The following is a 26,485-nucleotide window of genomic DNA, read 5'->3' as shown; positions in this document are numbered from 1 at the left end:
CAAAAGTCGTTAACTGCAAGACAGTAGGTCCCTACCTTCTTTTCTAAGGAGCTTGGTTCTTGTACCCTATGTAAGGAAGTAAATGTCGAGCCATTAAAAAAATAGACTTATAGGGGCCCACTATTTAGATACAGGGCCCATGGCAGACTTAAACCAACCAAATGTACAGAATGTATTCTTTTTTAGAGTTGTTTCTAGGGTAACCAGTGCTGAAACCACATAAGAAGACCCTTGAGTTGGGCTTTATCCATGTGTGGATTGGCAAACAAAATCCAAGACTGTAAACTGGTGACTTCATCATAAAACCAGATCATAGCGTGATTTCTGTATGTCAAACACATGCAGACCAGTAGTTTTTTACTGAAACTCACTAAGAGGGTCTTCCCAGGACAATTTGTAGTAGAACAAGGCACAGCTCTGTATATGCAATAATGGATGTCTTTGGAATTTCTCCTCAAGCAAACCCACCCAACAAACATAGAGGACCTTCGTTAAAACTGACCACATTCTCTACGTAGCTGTCCATTGAATGAGTACTGGTTCTTCTGACCACAATTATCTTCACGAGTATGTACGGTATGTGTTTTCATACAGATAGGAAATTACTGTATATCCCTGAGAACGAAGGATTGGTCTATTTGGATTTAAAGATGTCTGATCATTTTGTTCCCCTAACATCTTCCACTGGGGGATTGTCACTAATTCCCATACACATTAGTTGGTGGACTAGGCTTGACAAAATTGTTGTTGAGTCTAGCCACAATATTTCTAAGAAAACCAACAGGACCACAAAAAATAATAATAATAATACCTTGGTGACAACTTATATATATATTTCAAGAGGTGCCACTTGTTTTAAAAGTATTTCCAGAAATGTCTTCAAAACATGTGGACTCTTTTTGTGACCTTCACTTAGCCTAATAGGGTATTTGGCTAGGTAATACATCTAGACAGAGCAACCATTTTAAAGCATACTTTCCAACTATCATTGAAGAAGAAATGGGAGACCATTCAAGCCATGCCTCCTTTTTTTTTTTTGCATGTTCCACCTACAACGGGTGGGACAGGATACCCTCAGGTTTTGTGACACACAACTATTTCAGGAGCATTTGGCCAGTCTCGGGAGAATTGTTGACTCTCCTGGGACTCTTGTGGGACTCTTGGAGGTCTCCCCTTTGTTTGGGACACGATGGGAGAATATGCTTTGGGCAGTTGAGTTGGGGTAGGAAAACCATGATCCATTTTTTTGTATATCGTTCTCAGCTGAACATAGGCCACATAGGGGGAAATTTATCATAAGCTGGTGCTCCGGCGTTCATAAGATGGCACTCCTTGCGGTTTTTCAAAAGAACACAGGCACGGGACGGGAATGCCCCATGCCCGCCCACTCCATCGGTCACCCCACTCCGCTCCCTCCACCCACACATGGTGTGGAGGTGACGTAGTCGTCGTAACAATCACAAATTCTTGCACTGCACAAGAACTTGCGACTCTTTCACTGCTTCTACGCCAAAAAACTAGCGTAAAAGCAATGATGACTCTCCCCCATGGACCGAGTTTCCCAGGCCGAACTGCGAGAGAGCCTTGTGAAGCGAGTCAAAGATTAGCAGAAATTGTGTCTTCTTATTGTCTCCCCCTGCTGATTCATTTACTTAAAATGAGCTGCTAATATAGGAATAGGAACATAGACCTGAATGAGTATGAGAATTATCCAGTGTGACTGCGATTTCCCGAGACACGGCTCTTACTTGTGAAAATCTTCATAAAATAATAGACACAAAGAATAACAAAATGAAAATCACGGTGAGATATGTCATATATTATAAGACTTCCAATTACATTGAGCATGTGAGTCTGGCTGTGTGAATACATGAGCAATCCTTGGAGTCGTCTCTCGTTAAACCTGATCCAGCCGGACAGGCCGACTCTCTGTTCCTTCCCCGCTGCTGGAAGTAGCCTACGCATTTATATTATTGGCAGCTAATTTTCTGAAAGGGAAGGTAACGGCATAACGGAGGTCGAATAATTGAATCTAGCACTAAACTTCTGTTATTACAAACAGATGTGAAACTTTCTTGCCAGTCTTTCGTGAGGGATGCACATTTACTATTTCCTAAGTTCTGCGGTAGACGCGTGCAGTAAAGTGAATCCGTATTGTCTCTTGGTGGTATAAGAAGAGGACTATTGTATGGAAAAATTGTCTATTCCCCATTTTTTGGCAGACAAATTAAGTTTTAACTTTCCACCCCCCCCCCACATCCATACTTGGCCTTATAATAACCCATAGGGTGTCACGATTGTTCATACAGGATGATGGGGAGCTGCTGTTCTCAACCAAAGTACAGAACAATCAAATTCCATGAAATATTTCACTGTGTATTTTTACTCAAATTTCCTTAGCAGTTATGGGCACCAGTCCATAAGCCAAAACTGAGATAGATTAGGATAAATCACCAATATTTGTGTGGTGCCGGGGATCCAACAACTGGGACAATAAATGGTCACGGTTACAGTTGTGTGGCAAGTACTCAAGTAAATGGGACTCTAGCGCAGTTTCTTGGACAGGCACCAATCTATATCCAATCTTCTGTCTAAGTAAACAATACTCTCCAGTTCATTAAGGGTCATTTGGAAGTTAATATTGATCACTAATCTCTGGAATAAGAAATTATTATAATATTGGATGATTCCAACTCTTAGCTCCCCTGTCAATCACAGGCCAGTAGTCATTCCCATTCAGATGAATAGGATTGAGCTGCAGTACCAGGGACAGCCGCTATACCACGTAGAGCACTGTGCATGTTCAATTGCTATGGTGTTCTCAGCTGGGGTATTGATCAGGTTTCAGACACCTATCTCAAGGAAAGTTGATCAATACAATTTTTTTTTTGATGTTCCTCTGTAATTCTTGACTTCTAGTCTATTGAGACATAAACTTGAAGTGTTTTTTTCAGGAATTCAGGAAAACCCTGTGGGGGCAAGGGCATAGGTAGCAAAAAAGGGTATTTGCCCTGCTCTGGACCCCAGGTCCTGCATTACTATGATACTTTCAATATGCTGGGTCAGAAATTCTGGGATATCATGTCAATGAATGACCTCTTTGAGCCATAGGACATCATTTCCCCTGATCATGGGACGTCACTTATGTTGTTGCCTCCTCATCCAAGAAGGACACTCATTGGCTTAATTGGCTCAAATGACCACCCACAATTTCTGTGCCAAAAACTGGAAGAACAGAAGAAACATAGAACTGGAGCTAGAACTTTTTTGCCACCCCTGGCCCAGCCCCCAGGGAACATGTGAAACATTTTATTCTGAAGGTTTTCCCTATATTTTTAAACATTTTTTTCTATTGTGCCTTTTAAAATAAAAAAATAAAAAAATACCTAAATGATCCACAAACCACAAGTTGACATTTCAAGTTTCCTGTAACTCACTTAGCTTTACTGTGTAGACTGGGGCAATCAGTTAGCAGAGTCATCTCAGTATCATTGGAAACAAGTGGTTTTCAGGGAATCAGATATTGATGACTTGTCCATCCCGACATCATGGATCTCTATTAATCACCGGATATTTTTGCTACCCGTAGAAGCCAAAACTAACAGCTGTGCTGTAGTTACCCCTCATGACCGATACACTGTGTATAGCTGTCATGGCTGCTGGTCAGCTGATCACTGGTGGTGCTGATTGTTGGATTCTAATGATATTCCTGATCCATCCTATTGAGTGGAACAAGTGAAGGGTACGCACACTTTTTTCTTTTATTAACCCTTGGCCTGTAACCCCCATTTCAGAATTAAAAAAAAAAAAAAAAAATTCTATCTATATATATTTTAGCCAATGTAATAATACTTTAATAAAATCAATTTCTGACTTTCCACAGAAAATCTTATCAGGGCGAATAATTCATATGGGCATCGATTTTTCTAACGTTTTTTCCCATCCCTCTCCAGGGAGCCCTGAATCCCTTATGGTATAGACGGATTTTATCTGGATGAAAAATAATATAGAAGGGTTTGGCTTTCAGGCTTAAAGATTTCTTTTCAAAGCCACATTTGATAACTCGTCCCCAAAGGACAGTCCATCTTTACTTGAAGTCTCCAGTGTCTCTATACATATAGGAATCTAGACTGTCACTCCGTGATGTCATGTATTTCGAGAGCTTTGTAGAGCTCGAGGAGCCCCGGGATACTAAGCCATTGTGAGAGGCTGCCTCACAAAGAGGTGTGAATGGCTTTAATATAGCCAGTGTCGAGCTGATAGCCTGTGAAGAAAGCTGCCGAGACACATCTATCACACATCTCACATCAACTCCAGGCTCCGCACATTAGGCTGCAATTCTATTTTAAAGGATGAGGAGTTACTAATATTAGGAGAAAAAGGAGATGATATCTTAGGCCGAGAATCCTGTAGACACCAAAATGTCAATATCATTCCCAGTCTGTGAGAAATGGAAGAGAAGTTCTCTATTGTGAACATGGCAGGAGTGAGGAGAACAAATATATCTTATTACGGGCTTAGACAGGCTGGAAATAAGGACAAATTGGAAAGGATAGCGGGTATCGGTAAGTGGGGGATGTTCCTAAAAGTTAAAATGTAGAAAAAAATCAAATATTGGTTGATAGGAGTCTTGTTGTTTGAGAAATGTTTCTACTAGTTAGATTGCTAGTTCATGGGGCAGGGACAAGTTGGTCATATACAACTTGAATTTATTAATTAAAGGGGTCAGGGTACAAATGCCATGTACCATCATGTAATAAATATGATGAAGCCTACTTTAGGGTTTACCATAGAGCACGGAGGTGACAACCAAGGGTGCACCAGCCATAAGGCGAAATGAATCTCTCGCCTCAGGCAGCACCAACTGACGGAAGGCGGGGCAGCATCAGGGGAGTGGTCACCGGCTACAAAGCAGGAACTGACAATTTAAAATAGTTTCTATGGCTGTGAGACTGCATATTCTAAAACAATAACATTATATATTATTATTGGATTGGAAGTAGGGGCACACTGTTTTATTGTTCGCCTCAGACAGCAGAGAGTGTAGGCTCACCCCTGGCAACAAACCCCCAGGTGCCATGGGTACTGAGCTCATGGCATAGCTTCTCCAAGGTAGCAGTAGAGTCAACTGCTATGTCGTGCAGGCAGGGGATGGCTATATCTTACTGTTGAAACCTTATAGGATCGGGAATCTGTTGTACCCCAAAATGAAGGGGGCAACAGGTTGGAAATACATGCTCCTGCTCCAGTCACTGAGAGAAGAAGCTGAGTACTGCACTTGGCTATCTCCATCAGCCCCATAGAGATGCATAGAACAGCTTCCACATGTGTGACCAGATGCATTTGAGGGTACAAAGGACCCTCATTCCTGTGATTTATGGGGTTCCCACCACTGGGACCCCCAATGATCAGCAAGTTACCTCCTATCTTGTAGATAAGGAAAAACATGATGTGGCACTTGATGTGACTGGACAACTCCATCAAGCATAGAGCTTAGTTCATTCTATCTCAGCCTCGCTGGCCCTAGCCATCAGATGTAATTTGCAGGTACACCTTGTAGTAAGTGTTAAGTTTCCTTACAGCGCCACCACAGGTAAGATGTCTGCATGACATGATGCCCGTTTCAATCCATTTTTTATCTGTGTACAGGTCTAGTCCTTTTGAGCTAAAGAGAAGCTCGGCGAAACCATATTCTGGCCAAGACGAGGAGCCTAAATCGGGAATCTCCTTCTACTAATTCCCTAGTAGGTTCTATGAAAATGTGTATTTTAAGTAGAAATACCCTTTAATTGTCTTGATTGGTCTAAGGTGCCAAGCAATCTGTGTCTGTATCTTTAAAATCTGGCTCTGGGTATAATTATGCTCAAACATTTGGGAGGAGAACAGGTGTATCGGTCATGAAGACATGAGGTTGGGTCTATTGCCCGGGTTACCATGCTCCTTTACTTTGGCACTCATTGGAAGGTACATATATATATATATATATATATATATATATATATATATATATATTCTACATCACATTCTTCAGTTATTCCTTTCCTCTACAAGATGTTTTATTAAAGTTTTGACATTTCATATTGAAGAAAGGATGAGAGCATTAACATAGTCAGTTCCTTTTTCTCTTAACAAAAATAAATCTTGTTCTTGGGGAATTGAAGAAAAGAGAAAAAGACAGACTTTAGAAGAAAGGGAAAGCGAGCCTGAACCATAAAAGAAAAAATGAACATAATATGAAGAGACAGGATGAGTTATGTAGAGCTGGATATTGTTCCTTGTTGTTCATGATCCCAAGGAGACCAAGATCATAAAAATGTGATCTTCAGACCTGCCTTGGATATAGAGCCAATTGCACTCTGATGATTCAGGTCAATGGGACAGTTGTATGTTCCCACATCACCCCTTAGAAAGTGCTGATGTTACTACTAGGGTAGGACTCAACAATCCCATGGGTGCTATATTGGGTATTTTTAAAAGCTGGAATACAAGGACCTGTTCCCATCCCAGACACTAATGCTTTATACCCCATGTGTGATGTCATCTCATGGGTCACTGCTCACTTTACCAACAGTTAGTGTCAGAATGGGATAACCAGGACCCATTCTTGGGGCCCACCACCATAAAGCTACATGAAAAAAAATTCAAAAATTCCTAAATCATAACCCAGACAATTAAAAAAAAATGTGTTGCTTTCTTCCCAACTCTTGTGCAGATATAAGATGATGGATGATATGCTGTATGTTTATAGGGGGTTTTCTTGAATCAGGGTCTTTTTATAGGCTTCTGGTGGTGTAAAAATGACAAAGAACTTATACTTACCTTAGGTCCAGAGATGACAGCAAGCCATATTTAGGCCTCATGGAGATGCCCATATATGATGGCCGTGAACTGTCCTCACAAACTGATATATTTACATATATTTAATTTCCCTAAGGGCACACTAGATAAAACATTACAAACAAGAGAATATATGTACAGCTTATAGAGTGTTGTGATCTGGTGTCGTAATAATCCCCCAGGACAAAAAAAATCACAATGGCGCCCATCTGCTTTTAAGTTTTGTGTAACGCATCCTACCTGTATCAGCTTCCAGAACCTCGGATGAGTTCTAACTTCTCATAGGTCATAGGACTACAGTTATGGTGCCATCAGACCTGTCCAGACCTCCAATGTCTTTTGAGACCGAACATGACCCACTTACTATGCTCTCGTTGTGTTCTGCATATCTCCTCATCCGAAGCCTCCATAAACGATTGAGACCCAGGTTCGCTCCGTTGTCCTGATTCCTGAAATGTAACTGGCCGGGGTGGCCCAAACTTCTATAACTGGGGGAATCGAGACATAGGGGCAGATTTACTTACCCGGCCCATTCGCGATCCAGCGGCGCGTTCTCTGCGCTGGATTCGGGTCCGACCGGGATTCATTAAGGTAGTTCCTCCGCCGTCCACCATTGGCGCTGCTGCGCTGAAAAGCATCGGAACGCACTGGAGTTCACCGAGCCGGGCTGAGTGAAGGTAAGTGCAAGCTCCGCGACAGATTTTCTTTTTTAAATGCGGCGGTTTTTCCGAATCCATTGGGTTTTTGTTCGACCACGGCCCCCGATTTCCGTTGCGTGCATGCCAGCGCCGATGCGCCACAAACCGATCGCATGCGCCAAAATCCTGGGGCAATTCAGGGGAAATCGGTGCAAAACGGAAATATTCGGGTAACATGTCGGGAAAACGCGAATCGGGCCCTATGTAATGTAAAGATATACCTGACAGCATAATGGAACTCCAACAAATTCTTATAGAAGTTAGTCACCCTCTTTAGCCTCAGTCATCTCAATCAGACGGTAGGATCAATGGCCTCTGAGGTACGTCACAAACTACCCAAATCTTATGGTTTTTTTAACATAAAAAGCAGAATTTAGAACCAAATTCGAATCATAGATTTTGTAGTCTTAGGACCTGAATTCTGTAAACATCAGACAGACATAGGAGTCACCATCCAGTGTCCACATTGTAAATGTTCCTGCATGGCAATCGATAATGAACTGTGCCTTGGTGAACATTAATCAGCCTCAGATACTACATCCACTTCACACATTCCAGATTTATTAACAGTTTAATTCTTCTTCAATCCTCTTAATTTCATCCGAGCAGAAAATCAGCGTCTATGTCCTTAAACTCTTCAACTATGAACGGAACTTTGTTTCTGTATGAAAAATTCATGAGCACAATCAATAGATCAACAACCTGTCTGCGTTGTACAGAACAGTGGCGTACATACTACTGAATAAAATTTGTTTTACTCTGGGCTTCATCGCAGAAGACATCTAATAGTGCAGCTGTAGATCAGGAGACGTGAATTAACCTAGAAGGATCTCATTGTAGTAGTTAGCATAAAACAAGATCACTTATCTGAGGTGAAAGACTTTTGTCATGTAAGATGTTGATCTAATGGGAACTAATACAAAAATAAAATAGACTTGGACCTGGTAGAAAAGGGTAATCACATTAACGTCTGATGGATGTGGGTCTCATCTCTAGGACTTGTACCTATGAGCTGATCTAGGTTCCTCAAAAGTTGAAGTTGAGATGTTCACAAAGGTCAGGGTCCTAGATAGGATGATGAATCCAGACAAGATTCATGTACCTCGGTTATGAAGAACCCAACCACCTCTGCATTCTTTTTTTACCAAATGTCTCATCAGGCATGTTGTGGGTCACTTGTCAATACTTGCTACTAGGGTACTGTGGGCTTGGAAATACTTCCTTAATGGACATCTACCACCAGATTATCGGAGATAGACTGTCCTATAACGGATGCTCATTACCTCTAGGGCAGTGATGGCGAACCTTTTAGAGCCGGAGTGCCCAAACTTCAACCAAAAGCCAAGTATTTATTGGAAAGTGCCAGCACATCAATTTAAGCAGTAATTTATTCTCCTTGTTCATTGACAACTTTCAATCCTTCAGCCTCCCAAGGACACCAATGCAGTTGAAAGGAGGAGGGCAAATTCATCTATCATTGTAGGAAGATTCTGCAAGCAGATTCTTTGAGTTCTGTCTGGTGAACTTCATTCTGGGGTGATGGCCTGGGTGCTCACAGAAAGGGCTCAGAGTGCCGCCTCTGGCACCCGTGCCATAGGTTCGCCACCACTGCTCTACGGGATGATGCAAACGTCTCCAGCGTATGACCTAGAGATAACGGGCATCCATTATAAAACAGTCTACCACCGATAATCTGGTGGTAGATGTCTTTTAAGTTCAACTGAATTTTCTCCGATGGTCCAGGCACACAAATGGGCCCAAAGATCTAGCAACCCTCTTTATATATGACTTACCTATTGGTTGGTCTACAACCGATTAGACTTTACTGATGATATATAATTATGATAACAGCAAGGAGCAAGATGAGCACTCTGGTTGTTTCCTTTGGCTGACTCAAAGAACCCTAGTTTAATATGAAGGTATGAAGTTATGCTCTCTAGCAGTAGTTCCTGTGTTAGTGACCATCCATACAGTTATAGACTCCATATCTGTGGTCACCAATGGTGGCATTTCTAAGCCAAGTGCAGATCAGTAAATCAGGCTAAAACGGAATTTGTATTCTATTGTTGGGTTTAAGAGCTTAAGGAGCTGAAATAGTCTGATTGGGCAGATCTGGACTTATTATTTCTTCCATCTTCTGACATCTAAAGAGCTCAGGGTCATGAATTACTGATGTATATTGATGTCTAGAAGTTCAGCATTGACTGGAGATAAAATACACATATGGAGAGGGTCATGTGAGCAGTACAATAAGTTAACGACTCTACTTCGGCGGTTTGGACAATGTAAATGGATCTTTACCTGAAGGGATCCTGCCCCATGGACGAGGTCCCCCATGATGGATCGCTGAATCAGGTAACTTACCGTATATACTCGAGTATGAGCCGACCCAAGTATAAGCCGAGGCCCCTAATTTTACCACACAAAACCTGGTAAAGCCTATCATTTTTTTACTCGAGTATAAGCCGAGTTTGGGTTTTCAGCACATTTTTTTGTGATGAAAAACTAGGCTTATACTCGAGTATATATGGTACTTCTCGAAAAATAATTTTACAGTTTATTCAATTAAACATCAGCTTTTTTAGTTTGGGAAACATTTTACATAATCTATAGCAACTGAGATCCCTCTTAATAAAAACTCATCTTGCAGACATGTGTTTTTACTGCAGGGTTGACAGAATATCCGGATAAGACACAGAAGGTGGTAGATGACTCCATATGCAATGTGCAGTAGGGGACCTGTTATATAAGCATAATATTGGAACCTGAGTACAGTTTTCCCTATGCACAGTATATTACATTGGATTTAAAGCTGTAAATAAGAGTACATAAGAAGAAAACTGAATAAAAATCAGTCAATTTACCTGCGGGTTTGGAGAAAGTCAATCTATTTGTGTTTTCGGTCTTTCCCATATCCTCGATTGGGAATAATAAAAGTCTTGGAGGCAAAGTTTTAAAGAAAACACGTCCAGTCATCTGAAATGTTTTTTGTCTATCAATCGAGTGAAACAATCTCGCTAACTCTAGTTTGGTTGATTTCAATTTTCTCGGAGAGAATAACTCATTCTTAGAAGACACTGCTTCCCTGCTGCTAATTCAACCAAACACATTAGATCCATGAAGGGCTGTCAGCCTCAGATAACTGCAATGATTGACAACATTCACTGGACAACAATGAGGCTCGGCGGGAAGGCGAGCCGGACGGTTATTGAAAAGTTCCTTTTCGTATCATCATGAATCGGTATTTTATGTGGATAAAATCATTAGACCCTAAATTTATTGGACAATACATCAGGCATGTCTGAGGGAAGTTGAATTCGCACAGCAGGCTGTAGAGTAAATCTTCGACGTCTGACCGGTCAATGACAGAGACATCCATTAACTCGTCTTCAAAGTGATGGTCTTATCTACCGTTTCCACAAACTTCACCATTGGGTGATGTCTTGTTAAGGAAAGTCGAAAGGTTGTGTTCTGCGTAACAGAAGGTCCAAGGGATTCATGGAAGCTTCAGGAGGATTGCCTAAAGGCTACTGACAAAAAGGAACAACCAGGCAATGGTCACATAATGTATAAAAATGTCTTTACGTAGATAATTAGGCCTTGCTGATCCATTGATTTTTCTAACACACTAGACTATATTAGGCACCTTCATGTAGCATACATCGAAGCCTTCCGCCAGAGGAGTACTTCGTGAAAAACTTCTAATGTAAATGCTCAAGAGAAGGCGGAAATACAATGAGCGAAATTATACAAAAACATCAAGGTAAATACCAGGAATAAATAACTCAAAGGAAAGTTGAGTTCCAATTCGAATATCCATATTATGTTACATCATAGCACTAACTAAGAACATCTCCAAAACCTTAACAGTGATAATGGGAATTGAAGAAGAGACAACTTTGACAGCTTTACTAGGTAGGATACAGGCATCCAATGAGTGTTTATAATTAGACTCTTCCGACTGTAATAGCCGCCGTAATAATAATAATAATTCTTTATTTATATAGTGCACACAGATTCCGCAGCGCTGCACAGAGCTTCCCAAATCAGTCCCTGTCCCCAATGGAGCTCACAATCTAATCAACTTACCAGGATGTTTTGGAGTGTGGGAGGAAACCGGAGGAAATCCATGCAAACACGGAGAGAACATACAAACTCTTTACAGATGTTGATCTGGGTGGGACTCGAACCCAGGACCCCAGCGCTGCAAGGCAGTAGTGCTACCCACTAAGGCACCATAACCTTTTATCTCCTTCTACAACTTAAACATTTTGCATCTATGTAAAGGTGGGATGTGACCAATTTTATTGGAGTGGCTGTACAATAAAGCCAGGCCCTTTTGCTAGGTGGGTGGTCCCAGTCTCTCGGTACCTCCCAATTGACAACAGGAAGCCTAATTTCCACATTTGATACTATTATTATTGGCACAGATCATAAGGGTATGATCACCCTGCGACCGCGATCGTTACACCCCTGATAGTGGATAAAACAGAACAGTTTTCGGTTAAGATAAGGGGGACAGTCTACTATTTTCTGTGCCCCTCCTTGCGATCGGCTGTAGTGTGGGCCCTGCCCATGACCTGCATGCACAGTCCGCCGCCTCTCCTGTGCCTTTTTCTGATGCTTGTATCTGTAACTTTCCATCATCGTTCTCCTAAATCTTTCTCTCTTTTCATGTGATATAAACTTGGGTTTGAATGCGGGAAAATATAACAACACTATGATAATCGGGGAGGTTAGTGGGTAGTGGAAATAATTGTAAGTGTCTCTCTGAATTTCCCTACAATGTCACATAATTATCATGATTCACCGAACCAACTTTTGTCATCCGCTTGCGGTAATGAGAACAATCTTTGGAATCTTGTACTTTCATAAAGTATTGCCCAGAAGTGCAGTATACGGAGGCCACACACAGACAGCACTTGGCTCTCCGCGGGGCAGTTTTCATTGATCTCCGTTGGCCTGTTAACCAGCCGTAGAACTTGGAACTATGTAGAACATATGTAAGAAAGCGTAAAAAAGACATTGATTTCTATTGGAACCGATGATGTAAATTCCATGTTTATGATTTTGGAATAAACTGTGTACTTTTCATGGCCTGCGCCCAAATCAGCTATTCAGGACTTGAGTTTATATGTAACGCGTACGGATTTCTTTGTCAAGAGGAGAGAAAAGAAGGAGACTGAATCTTTCATGTACATCTTGTTGTTTTATTCCCGGCAATAGTCTCTGCTTAGCTCATGTCCCGCAGCTTCTGTTGTATTTGTGATGCCTGTAGTCCGGCATCAAAGTCTGTCTTGGGGCTGACAAGTGGCTTTTGGGTAGGAACAGTGATATATGTTGTTTAAGGATTCTGCCATCCTGTACTCAACATATGTCACTTGTAAACCTTAAAGGCTTACACTAATGTCAGAAGTATTGTTCAATTACTATAATGTACGGCAGTCAGGGGTGAACGTAAACTCTCTGCTGCCTGAGGCAAGCTATAGAACGGCGCCCCCTCCGCCCCATCTAATCATAATGTATCAGGTTAGTTTTCAGAAGTTGGTGGTTTTTCCTATGCTGACATAGGGGCATGAAGAGAACATAATTTTCAACTAGCAGTTCCTGCTTGGTAGAATAGATTAATGCTTCCCCTATCTTGCTGTAGGTGGCGCTTCCTGAGGCAAGTGGCTCAACTCGCCTCATGAATGGTGTTCCCCTGATGGCAATGGTGACTTGTGTGAGTCACATAATGTGGCTCACAATGTGAATAATACCCTAGTCTTCAAATCTGGGTGTCCATCTATTTCAGTACATGTAGTGACAATGTTGTATGAGCCATAGAGTAGACTGCCTCTTCATGCTACACAGACTTGTTTCACTTTCCTCCCTCTCAAGCAAATAGATGCTGAATCACAGTTCAAATGGCACAAGTTGTCTTGTCCTCTATTTCTCCTCCACTCATTGCTGTCCCTCAGCCTCTCCCCCACTCCCTCCACTGCTTACATCGGCTCCCCGCTTCAAACAATTCTCATTTGAACTGCCCCCACCCCCGGGACTCACCACACACTTCTGGCTGGGAGCCAGGTAATATTAAAAAGACAATTAAAAATCACTAGAGTGATTTAAAAAAGGCATTTTTTAAATCAACATGCCAGAAGCCTTTGGAACCTGTCATCATGTAAAAATGACCTTCCTGGTGACAGCTTCCCTTTAATGTCATATTGTATCATAGAGTAAGAGATATCCATTGTTAAAATTAAAGTTAGGAATTGAGAGTTTATAGAATTAATTTTTTTTCCTGCAAATTTAACAATGGATATCTCCAGTCACCTAGAAAGATAATCTTGGTGAAATATTAAAGGAGACATTCTGCTCTTTAAAATGGCACCAGAATTGTCTTTTTTCCTTTCCGAATTTTAGTTTTTAAAAGTGCGCCAATGTAGTGACATCTTTAAACGTGCTATCTGCACTAGCTATCCCTATTCTATAGATTTCTAATTTGGTAACAATGTTCATCCCTTCTCTACAGTGAAAGCTAAGTGTTTGGTGGCTTTGGGTCCTGTTTTCTCTGGACGTAGTGGTGGCGAACAGGGAATTATTTTCCTATGTGGGCTTAACTGGCATGTGCAGGGAGTACACAAAAAGGCTAAGAGACAGATCTTAAAGGGGTTCTCAACATTGCTTTGACTCCCCAGTTACAATCTATAGGCAAAACTGGCCTTGGCAACACAACAGGAGAAATATTACACTTTTCCAGAAACAAATGTCTCCCATGGAGAATGTTTGAGAGAGGGACACTTCAGCTAATAGGTGAGGATCTCAAAAATTCCCCAGTGGAGTATTATAAATGGGTTTTTTAAGCTAGACAGCCCCTTGAATTTGGTGTACAGTGAGCCTGCCAACAGGTTCCAAGACTTCCTGCAACTCCTATATCCCCGGGCTTCAGGCTGATCCTTAAAATCTATTCAATATGTTTGTTAATTTTTAACGACAGAAGGCTTGGGGCATTAATCACCCCGTGGTTGGTGTGTTGGTGGCCCCATTAGTATGACAGAGCCTCACATAAAGCCCAGACCTCTGTCCTCAGACTCGCAAAGTCTCCTTTCTAACTTTTACGTATGTGCCTTATAAATTACCATTCATCTTGTCATTGAATTCATCCTCTCTAAAGGAAAACAGATGGTGATTATTTCACAGTCCCGATGCAGGACGAGTTCCGAGATCAAATGGAAAGAAATTGTAATATGGGGAAAAAAATAAAAAATCTTCCACCGCAAGATTCTGCAAGACATGGAATGAGGAGACTTCAGGATGTAATGGAATATGGTGCATGGTGTTGTTTAACTACAGATCCGTCATGAATTATACAAGAAGCTACATATCACTGTTACACTCCTGAGGAAGGAAGTGAAATCTAGTGTGTTCACCTTCAAACACAATGTAACACTTTAGACGCAATTTTCGTAAAATTATTTTTTTACTTACTGGTCATTAATCCTGGGTTAAAGGGAACCTGTCACCACATTTTTCACAAATACAACTAGTGACAGGTTCCCATAGATCCCTATGAACTAAATGCCACCCTTCTTTTAGCCAAAAATTATTTCCATCACATCACCATGACTTTATGTTATCTTACCTGGCATCAGAGGGGGCGTGTCCTGCTCAGACGGCCACTCCGAACTACTCTTCCCCATGCCATATGCCTCCTTACCATTCCACATTTCTTGTCATGTGACCAGGGTGATGTGATTTAAGGTCCTTTACCAGGTAACATCTACCTCATGTATGTATCTGATCACATGAAATCACAGCAGTCTCCATGCACTTCTGCTCCATACATAAGGTAAATGTTGATTTTACTGGTTAACATACCCTCACCTTGGTCACATGACATGATGGAGCAAGGCAATGGAACATTTACTAAGGGCTTTGCGCCATTTTTATGATGGACTTTGCATGTTCTTTTAGGTGTAAACTGCTTGCACAGGTATTTAAGAACTGTCCACACCAAATTGTGTTGAATGCAAAGTCTGTCACACGTCCTATGTTAAAGGTGCACCACAAAAAAGCTGGTGAACTCTGTCAGACCAGTTCAGGGAAGCGACAGATTCATGATTTCTGTTGCACGTTCTTAATGAATTTGTCGCACTGAGCATTATACACTTCCTCATAGATCCAGACACTGTGACTGTGGTAGTCTTCTTATATTTGTTATCCATGACCTCCTTCCTTCTAAAATCAACTTGTAAAATTATGCAAATGAGTCTGAAGGGCTCCTGTGGGCGTGTCGGCTGTCTCCACCGCTATCTCTGAGAAGAGGAAGTAGAGGCGGGGAAAGCCGAGGGACTTTGCTTTAATATAAGTTAGAATTTGATCCACAAAGAACAGAATTTTTGAAGGATATGCTATTAATTATCTGTGGGGCCATGGGGGAGGCTAAAAAGGGTGCCTGGTGACTGGTTCCCTATGAAGGGAACCTCTGAGGATGGGAATTTTGGATGTGTGGTTTAGTGTTCCGAATTGCCCTGTATCATATGAAGAGGAACATTTATACTTACCTAGAGATGAGTCCTATAAGGTGCAAGAGACTCATCTCTTCAATGAAGCCGTCTCCGTATACAATAGCTTCTTCGTGAATGTGCTGTACCTACACCACGTGCCAAGTAAAGATTGGATGCTTTTTGATGGCTTCACCGAACCATCACTTGAGCTAAGAGCTCCGGATCAAGTTAAGAATAACTACTCATATAGGGCGCAAATTGTCCTGACAGGTTCCCTTCAGGTCACTCTTGAAGTTTACTGTCATGAAAATGATCTGGAATCAGGGCCGGCGCCAGCACTGGGCTTACACGGGCAAGTACCGGGGCCCAGAGCTGTTGGGGGGGCCCAAATAAGGCTGTACCCAAGGAATCCATAGGGGGTGAGGGAGCTGTATACAAAATAACCATCAGGGGGGGTGATTGTTATGATAAAGTAGGGAATATTTTAGTTTCTGATTAAAGAGGTGAGTTCACTGCAAAGGGGCCCACTGAGGCTTTGTTGCCCAGGGGCCTACTGAATCCTGGAGCCGACACTGTCTGGAATTCCCACTATTGACCATATCGAATGTACTGGTCCTAACTTCCCATCTACGTGACTTTTATGATTGACATATGATTAGCCATTCCTTGGATAAGGTCTTCCTACCATTGAGTAAGGTAAAGGTAATCATAATCCAGCGAGATTACATTACTCTCATGAATATGTATGAGGATTGTATTCCTGTTTGAGCTGCAATATTACCGATATTTGAGACATAATCACAATAATACAGAAAAAAAATTCTTTTTCCGAGGAAACTCACGGCTTAAACCTATCCCAGCGTTCTGCATCTATCACATTTCCTTTAATGCAATAGATGTAATCTACTTTAAATTACAGCCACCAGCTAGGCCGTTCTTGTGTGTTCACAAAATATATACATGGCAGATTGGCTGTTTGTACTTAACCAGACGCTGATCTCCGAGATCTGACAGTCTGTGTGTTCCATTTCTAAGCAAAGAAGAAAATTTCCCCCTACAGCGTTCAGTTCTGTATTCAAAGCAACGAAGCGCTGGGGAAAAAAAAAAATCTGCAAAAAAAAAAAATTCTTGTGTAAAAAAAAAATACAATTATTTGTAATGAAAACAAGATAGATTGATAACTGTAAAAAAGGGAATTATAGTGACAAATAGTCCACGTATCATCATAACTAATGGGTTTTTTTTTGGATTCCTCCTTATACACAGAACAATTGGGGATCTATGGTCAGTTCCAAAATATTGCCATAGTTGTGCACAGGATGTGTTTGGTATTGCAGCTTTGGTGCAGGGTTGGCGCATACTGGGCATACCTGGGCAAGTGCCGGGGCCCAGAGCTGCTGGGGGGCCCACATAAGGCTGTATATAAGGAATCCATGGGGGCGAGGGGGCTGTATCTAATGAATCCATAGCGGGTGAGGGGGCTTTATATAAAATAACCATGAGGGGGCAGTTTGGGATGATAAACTAGGGAATATTTTAAGGAACAGGAGACTGTTTAAGTTTCTGAATTTTTAATGCTGCCATGTGAGTTCACTATAAAGGGGCCCACTGAGGTTCTGCTGCCCTGGGGCCTCCTGAAACCTGGAGCCGACCCTGCTTAGCTATACTCACTTCCAGGAACAAACAAGCGCAAGGACTGGTAAAGTTACATTGGGATAAGGGGGAAACAGGCTGAATGTTTAAGTAGACACTTCTGCTCTTAACCTGCCTGTGTTTCTTTAAAGTGTAACCGTCATTGGAGATAATTTTTTATTATATGTGTGTGTGTGTGTGTGTGTGGGGGGGGGTGATGAACATTTATATACTTTATTAACAATTTCTGCTTAGTTTTCTTTTTTAAAAATCGAGCTACTTCCTCCCATAGAGATGCATATTCCAGCCTGTACAGTGTGTGTCTATGGAGGCTGCATGAGCTCACGTCTAATCTCCCTGTGTTTGGTTAAACAGCTCTGAGAAGGGAGGATTCATCCATTCACTTTCAGCTTGATGTTTGAAAATACCGCAGTCAGGGAGATGGCGGAAAGGGTTAACACTCACAGCTGTGTAACAAACAGGAGAGGAGAGAGAGACCTTTCTTCAATCTGGTAGACAGATTTGCCATTGCAACGTAGAAGTAACATTGTAACGAAGGGGCACATTGCAGTCTGTTTTTACAAACTAAAGCTACATTCACACGACAGCATCAGGCGGCAATAGGCACACTGCGGCGGTACAGCGCCATGCACGAGTGGCACCGTACCACACCACACATGAGTAAAATATAGCACATTTTTTTTTACGTCTGTACGGCCGTGCACCGCTATCTCCTATGAAGAGGGGAGCGGTCACCCCTCCACTACTGCTGCATCCACGTGTGTTGCCTGGGCTACAACCGGGTGCGCACTCGTCGGGTACAGTTGTGTGAATGCGACCTAAGGAGTATTTCTTAATGAAGTATATTAGAAAAAAAACACTCCCACTTACACATAATATAAACAATCATCTGAAATGATGGTTACTCTTTAAGTTACAGCAACCAGAGAGTCTTAATTGTCATAGGTAGATGTGGAGAGCACAACAGAACGCAAATTTTTGAAGGCATAGTGAATTTCTATACAACATGTTGCCTAGATTTTACTCCAGGTATGCAAGTCTTTCAACAATTTTTGCACCTGCAGATCTTTCTACTCTGCACTGAGCTGCTCCACTGCCCCTCCCTTCTTTTGAAAGGGAAGATGTAGTATCCAACCAAAAGCCTTCTACAGCAGTCACTCAGAGCAGAGGGGAGTGTCTTAATGCAGAGAGCAAAAACCTCTTCAGGCTGAATCACCACAAGATCACTTATAGTACTAGGAGACCTGGATAAAAAGTTGAAAAATCAGTTCTACATAGTCAAAGCAGCAAACAAATTTCCTTTAAAAAATATGGTCACCTTAAAGGGGATGCATATTCTGTAATTTAAAAGGGTTTTCCCACAAAACAAGTTAGGTTCTATCCGCAGGAGAATTACAAGAATGGGGGGTCTGAGGTACCTCTGTTGGACCCCTCTTTGCTCCCCAAGATGAGTGGTGCAGCCGGTCGCTCATGGCCGGGCTGTCCCATTCATTTAAAAAATAAATAGTAAAAATTTAATATAATTAAAAAGAATCACAAATACAAAATGCAAAACAGAGTAATAATACACATAGTTAGTGGATATATTTTAATAACTCCTTCCCTCCAGCTGTACTGAACATCTCCTCACCCGTTGCGGTGATATATCTCGGGTGACGTCTTGGTGGTCATTTGAATTGTAAACATAAAACCCTTCATATTTTATTATGTATCTCATGGATGTGATGCCGGTTGTTTTTCATCCCTCTTTCACGACGGAACGCCGCTGCATTTCATATTGTAATTTACTTATCAGGACCCAGAAAAACAAAGAACGTCTTTAAATAAAACCGCAATATAGGTTGTGGCTGGTACCGTATAGCAGCAGATGAGAGGTGCACGGAGAGAGCTTTAACATTCAGCACAAGGCAATATTTCATAGGATGTGTCAGGGCAGAATGTATTTACATTTTTCTTGAAATATTCATAATCTTGTACATATCTATGCGGCTTTACATCAAATTCTGTGTTCTGTATACAGGGCAGGCGACTCGAGAGACCTAGAAGAAAGGAAGAATCGGATCAGTTGCAAAAGATGAAGAAGCTGAGTAAATCACCAACAATCTATGTGATAGAGGTCATGTCATTGAGAGCCGGGACACACTTACCCATATCGTAACCTATGCAATTGCCTAAGACCCTACAAATAGGGGACATTTATTTCATACTGGTTGTTAGGGGAGGTAAGAATAGGTTTATTTTTTTTCACTGCCCCCCCAGACCAGTAACATTTTTACTAATGTTAAAAAAACAGCCAGTTGTGGTAATCGGGGATAAGTGAGTGCGGCCACCTCCTCCCATCTTCTTTCTGGGTGCTTTATTCATTACTGTATCGTTAGTAGTCTCTGTTGGCATCGGCTTGAGCGTTGATGGACAGAAGACACCAAGGCATCGAGCATGATGCATATGGGTGATGCCCACACAAGCGAATAGGATGCACGGCAGACAAGAAGATATGATCAACTATTCAACTCACTTGATTGAAGTTGGAACATGGATTGGACCACCAACCTGCTCAGCACCGTGAGCCCTTTAAGGGGGCTTTCATTCCCGCATTCCCCCCTATGCCAATGGTTGGACCCTAATGATCAGAAACTGATATCCTATGTTCAATAGTAAGTTCATATTATGGCAGATAGGATGGACGGCAGAGAAGAAGATGTGATCAACTATTCAACTCACTTGATGTAAGTTGGAACATCGATTGAACCACCAACCTGCTCAGCACCATGAGCCGTTTAAGGGAGCATTCAATCCCCCATTCCCCCTATCCCGATGGTTGGTCCACAGTGATCACAAACTGATATCTTATGTTGAACAATAAGTGCATATTATGGCAGAGTCTTGGGTTGATTTTGCATTGACTTTAGAGGGGCAATGGATCAAAAGTTTTCATATGGAGGAACAAGTGGTGGTGGAGAGAAGGATTATGGATACTGGGATTTGTGACCATTAAAACATTGGGTGGACCCTAAAACGTGTAATTCTGGTCTTGAGCTTATTCTATGAGCTTAGCGAGGTGGCGTGAGTTTATATAAAGGACTCCAGCAAAAGAGTAGAACTGCCGTGTAAAATATGGGGCATCTCTGATAGATGTCCCCCAGCTGCAGCCTCCCATTAACTAAGGCAGATATATTGGAGCTACCAACTCCGACTCTGTCAGCATGGAAATTGTATGGCAAGAAACAAGTAGTTTTTCAGAGCAGCACAACGTTACCTCCAATTTAAGGAATTCATTTTCCCTTAAATTCAACGTCAGCTTCTTATTAGATTGATGTAACTATTGATTGCCGCCTGCCACAATCTTTTCTCAGTTGCTCGAAGAAATCCAATGTTTCCCAGGCAGGCGAATATCTGCCAGTCACACACAATCCATCCTTGACCGGTGACTGGTTTGCGCTCGAACAGAAAACCTTAAAAATCCTGTACTTTGTATTAAAATATTTGTAGTCACCTCCAGGGTGTTTTTAATTCTCGTGATTGAGGAACGAGGAAAACTGGGTGAAGAAATGATCTGTTTTCTATTAGCCGTTCGCTCCTTCCTCGTACATTAAGCTGCGAGTTTCTAGGACTTTATATGAGGTTTCGTCATTCGGAACCCGCTCCATTAAATGCCGGTTAAGATCTAACCTTGCACCCGGCAGGACAATAATTAGAAATAATTAGGTTATATATAGGAGAAGAAGAAAAAAGTAATAAACCTCCGGTAGGACGCTTGTTTCCCAACAAGTGGCCAGCGACTTCCCTGATAATATACCTTCACTGTCAATGCAATGAGGCCTAAACACTATAATACACTGTACATTAGTGAAATGGAACGTTCAGTTAGCAGCAAAGCCATTAGACGCGACCTTTGTATCTACCCGCGGTCTCCTGCCCATTAGATAATTCATTTTATTAGAGCGCTACTGATAATGCAGTGTTATTAAACCTGCTGTATTAATTGCCCTTTCAAGGATTGCCTCTTGTACGTGGCTGGAGCATTATTCAGACGAATTACTAGTATACTGAACACAAAACCCCGTACCTGGTAAAAGGTTTCTTAAAGGTTTTATTCTTTAAAGTGGCCACAACCAACCAACACATGACTATATCGGTATAAAAATTAATTTAAATGTCGACATTAGTTTAGAGGATTTAAATGTTCTATTGGATTGGGTCTATGGTCTGGAATGGTTTGGGTACCCTAAAATTCAAACTTTTATTGGCATCTTGTAAATGTCCCCAATTAAAGGTGTGTCCTTAATGACCCTTTGACATGAAGATTTGGAACTTGGAATCCAAGGCCGATTCCAAAGGGGCATGTGTGTAGGTCCCCAACCTAAGACTGAAATGTTGGAGAACACCCATTTTAGGGTTAGGATTCCCACAAACCCTATCTATTTTTGGGCCAGGACAGTCTACTGAAAATCTTCAACGGTCTTGGTAAGTTCTGGACTACGATGCCTAGTTAAGCTCTAGGCTGGCAGAAGAGAATTTGGGACTGACTTTTGGGAGATAGCTAAGTTGTTAAGGAAGTGGTCTTCTTCCCAAAGCCTCTGGAATGAGAAATGTTAAATTTGAGCTTAAGGTTTTTTGGGCCCCTATCATAGGTAAGAGGTCCCTCAAACCCTTATAATATTTCAGCCCATAACAATTCCATCTCTGGATACAGCAGCTTCTACTTGTTGACATTTGGGATTGAATACAGACCTTCCTGTCGAGAGGTTGAGGAGAAGGTTACAGTAATTAACACAGGAAATGAGGAACGATGGGAGTTACGAGTGATGTAGGACAGCGCCCAACTTTGTCACATCTGGTGTAAAAATGAAGGAAAAGAAAATATGAGATTTTATGCCAACTTGAAAGTAACCAAAGCAGAGCGACCAAATGGCATTCTTCTCGAAAGAAAGATGAATGGACCCGACATCACACAATATGGCTGTATGTGAGATATGGAGTTATAGATGGGGGTTTGAGGAGAGGGTCAAAAGCAACCATTAGTACATGCTAATTTATCTGATTCATTAGATAGAATAATATCAGTTGTATCTAACTGCTGGAAATTGCAACTATTATCCCCCTTATGACACCTGCTTGCCAAGTGGGTGTGAAGGGGCATTATATAGGCCTATGCTGGCCCACTAGCTATAACATGCACTGGTTTTTTAGCACAATTTTACGCCAGAGATGCCCTGGCGTAAAATTACCCAGCCCCGCGGTTGGGTTCTGTGGCCTCATGATATATCTGGTGCGATCAGAGAGGTTGGGTTACCATCAAGCGGTGGTGCACAAACCCCCCATCCCAAAGAGATAAAGAAGTGCTAAAATTATTATAAGGGTGACAGGTGATTTGGAACAAATTATTGCAAAACTTAATAGTTCTAGTTTTTTTTGCATGAAATTTTCCATTTCCAGATCCATTCCATGAACAGCCCCTTTGAATACTTCAAAGATGAGACAGATTTCTCACTCACACTGTAACCCTAAATCCTAGACGGTGTTAGTAAATCTTCCCCATGGAGCGAAGCCAGGATGACGTGGGGTTAATATCTTCCTTCTGCAGAGCCTATTGCAATTACCTTATGTCTATGGGCAGCTTTCTAGGCATATCAGATAGATAAAGGAGCAGCGATGACAGGGGTCTGTAACATTGGAGTGCCGAGATGTATCCGTCTTTGTAGATCTCACCGAGGTCTGTGTGTTACCGTATACTCGTTGAGATCATTGACCTATATAGAGGACGTGAGTAATTGTGTTGATGATTTCCATTTTCCTGCCAAACGGTGGAACATATGTCAAGTGCGGAGCATGGAGAACGAGCTGCATGGTAAGTTTCATGTCTGCAGCACATGTTCATTTACAAGCTGAGCAGAAAAAATACACAGAAAACTGGCAAGAAAAATAACCCTTACAAGGAGGAACTGGTGCACAGAGATTACTAACCCTATTATTGTGCCGTCTACCGTCCTTCCAAGGAGGACAATTCCATTACAAACAGAAGAAATACAATATATTTTTTATTCACTGATATAAGAGCCCCCAATATATCCCCCTTCATAAAAAATTAAAGGATACAATTCTGACTGTCTACAGTCACCACTAGGGGGAGATGGAAAATGTATTGCATACATTTATACATCTGTCTCCAGATTTGAATCTACAAAAAAGCAGACAGTGATAGGTATTGGTCCCAGTCGTACTGGTAGTAGGTGCACTGGAGGTGTGTCCTCACACTGCTGAGCTCTTGGTTCTCTAGAACTATTCCATAGCCACTTCCCACTTTTCTGAGTCAAAGATTAGAAGGTTTTGAGTTAAATATTAAAGCAGTTGATCCCAGCAAAGCATATAGGACTGGTGGAGCAGATCAATTCAGAGACCTAAAGGCACAGCAGTGTGAGCAGTGTGGCAGAATCTCTTGAAATCAAATTGAGCTCCCTCTAGTGGTGGCTAAAGGAAACCAAAACTTAATCACTTATAATGGATCTGTCACCTATCCTGACATGTCTGTTTCAGCAAATCCTTGCTTCCTGCTTAATTGTCCCTGTTATTCCTTCTAAACAATTAAGATGGTTTCCTTCATGAAAGAAGATCTAAATCCTTCATTATAAACCTGGAACACGATCCCGGCACCGTGACTGTTGTAATCTTGCTATATTTTTTTACCCATGGCCTCCTTCCTTCTAAAAATCAACTTTTAAGATTATTTTAATGAAGGGCTCTCCTGGGTGTTTCCAGAGCCACTGTGTGCTTTAGTTTCACAGGCTGTTACAATGAGCAGAGCACTTCCTGCTGCTGCTACACAGGCAGAGGGAGGAGGGAGAGAACCGGGGTTTGGGTGAGACATGTTCTGCGTATTGTAACAGCCTTTAAATCTGGAGCACTAAGGGGCTCTGACATCTGATGTTATGAGGATTATTTTGAGATCCTCGTCCCCATTCGAGTCACCTGGCCCCTGTTCTGTCTGGTTATGGTTTTTAAAGGTCTTATGATTGCTGCGGCCTATCACTGCCCTCTGTGGTCACATGACTACTCTTATGTCACAGGGTCATCTACGTGTACAGATAATAAGTGAGACCTTGTCTTACATTTCTTGTATCAGTCAGAATGTAGAAGATACATGATACCAGCGTGATCATCCGCAGCTGTATATGTACGTACAGAGAGGCAGATCTGTCACAATAATTATGTTGTGCTATTCCGCATAGTAACATGGATATGGAATCATATGTGATAGAAATAAGAAATCTAGAATCCCCTTCTTCATTCTTGGCTTCAAGACTCAGAAATTGCCTTACATTTTTCAATGTTGCATTCTCATTTTTGTAATTGTCCATGCATTAACCTGTCTGGTGGCTTGTTTTTTGCAAGATAAGAGGTATTTTTTATGGTAAATTATGGGGTTTACTATTACTAAACGTAATTTTTTTTTAATTTTATTTTTTGTTACCAGTTTTGTAATGAAGGGTCTTTCTTTACATAAAAATAGATGTAAATCTTAAAAAAATTGTTGTCAGCCGTAATTTTATAAACTTAAAAAAATAAAAACACTGATCACTGATGCTATAAGCTGTAGATCTAATATTCTGAAATGTATAAACTGGCAACTGCAGACAGGACCTGAGACATAGAAAGAAATGGCAGACTAAGGAGCCTTCATCAAGTTGCCATATTAGCAGGGAGCCAATCAGGAGGGATCCATTGGAAAAATACCGATAGATGCTGTGATTGGAAATACCTTCCTGCTTTTGCTTTATACATAAAAAGGGCAGAAAAGGGTTAAAGTTAAACTTTTTAAAATTAAACTTGCTCTCACTATCAGTCTCTGTATGTGGGCGGGGTAATCTGGACTCTTACTGCCTGTTACTGTTTGTGGGTGGGGTAATCAGAACTCTCACTACCAATCATCGTGTGTAGGCGGGGTAAGCAGGACTTTCACTTTCACTCAATGTGTGTGGGCGGGGTAATGAAGACTCTCACTGTTACTCAATGTGTGTGGGAGGGGTAATCAGGACTCTCACTGTCGATCACTGTGTGTGAAAGGGGTAATAAGGACTCTCACTGTCGATCACTGTGTGTGGGCGGGGTAATAGGGACTCTCACTGTCGATCCCTGTGTGTGAAAGGGGTAATAGGGACTCTCACTGTCGATCACTGTGTGTGGGCGGGTTAATAGGGACTCTCACTGGCAATCACTGTATATGGGCGGGGTAATCAGGACAATCACTGTGTATGGGTGGGGTATTCAGGACTCTCACTGTCAATCAATGTGTGTGGGCGGGGTAATCAGGACTCTCACTGTCACTCAATGTGTGTGGGCGGGGTATTCAGGACTCTCACTGTCACTCAATGTGTGTGGGCGGGGTATTCAGGACTCTCACTGTCACTCAATGGGCCACATTTATCACTTTTGTGCGCCTAAGTGTAGTAGATGCGCCTAAATTCGGGCGCACTGTTTTGCCAGAATTATCACCAGCTACAACCAACTGTGATAAGTATATTTCCTGCCTCTTATTAATCACTTTACTTTAACACAGTTTAGGCGCAGTTTAGGCGCTTACATGTGATCCTGCTACAAGCTCCTCTCTGCTTCTCCCACAGCCCAGAATGAAGATAACACTCACAGCAGCACCAAGGTGTGTGAGACCCTGCACCCAGTGACCTCCTCAGCAGGGGCTTCTCCTGGAGGGGATCCCCCAGTGCTGGTCTCCTGCTGCACCCCTGTAATTCTGCACAATATCCCCCTCAGACACACTGGTGATACTGTGCAGAATTACATGGGGGACACTTG

General features: G+C 41.8%; 1 long non-coding RNA gene across 1 annotated transcript in view; it reads right to left on the bottom strand.

The window, feature by feature from the left end:
* Positions 1-19,280: 19,280 nt before the first annotated feature.
* The window catches only part of LOC140104187 (uncharacterized), a 207,084-nt gene continuing 199,879 nt past the window's right edge, over positions 19,281-26,485 (bottom strand). The window contains exon 3 of the long non-coding RNA XR_011850261.1: positions 19,281-19,716. This is a non-coding gene — a long non-coding RNA (uncharacterized lncRNA). The remainder of the gene's footprint in view (positions 19,717-26,485) is intronic.

This window comes from Engystomops pustulosus, chromosome 10 (assembly GCF_040894005.1).
Source record: "Engystomops pustulosus chromosome 10, aEngPut4.maternal, whole genome shotgun sequence".
In the NCBI taxonomy this organism is placed as follows: Eukaryota; Metazoa; Chordata; class Amphibia; order Anura; family Leptodactylidae; genus Engystomops; species Engystomops pustulosus.
The sequence above is the reverse complement of the archived record's forward strand: the minus strand, read 5'-3'. Positions and strand labels throughout refer to the sequence as shown.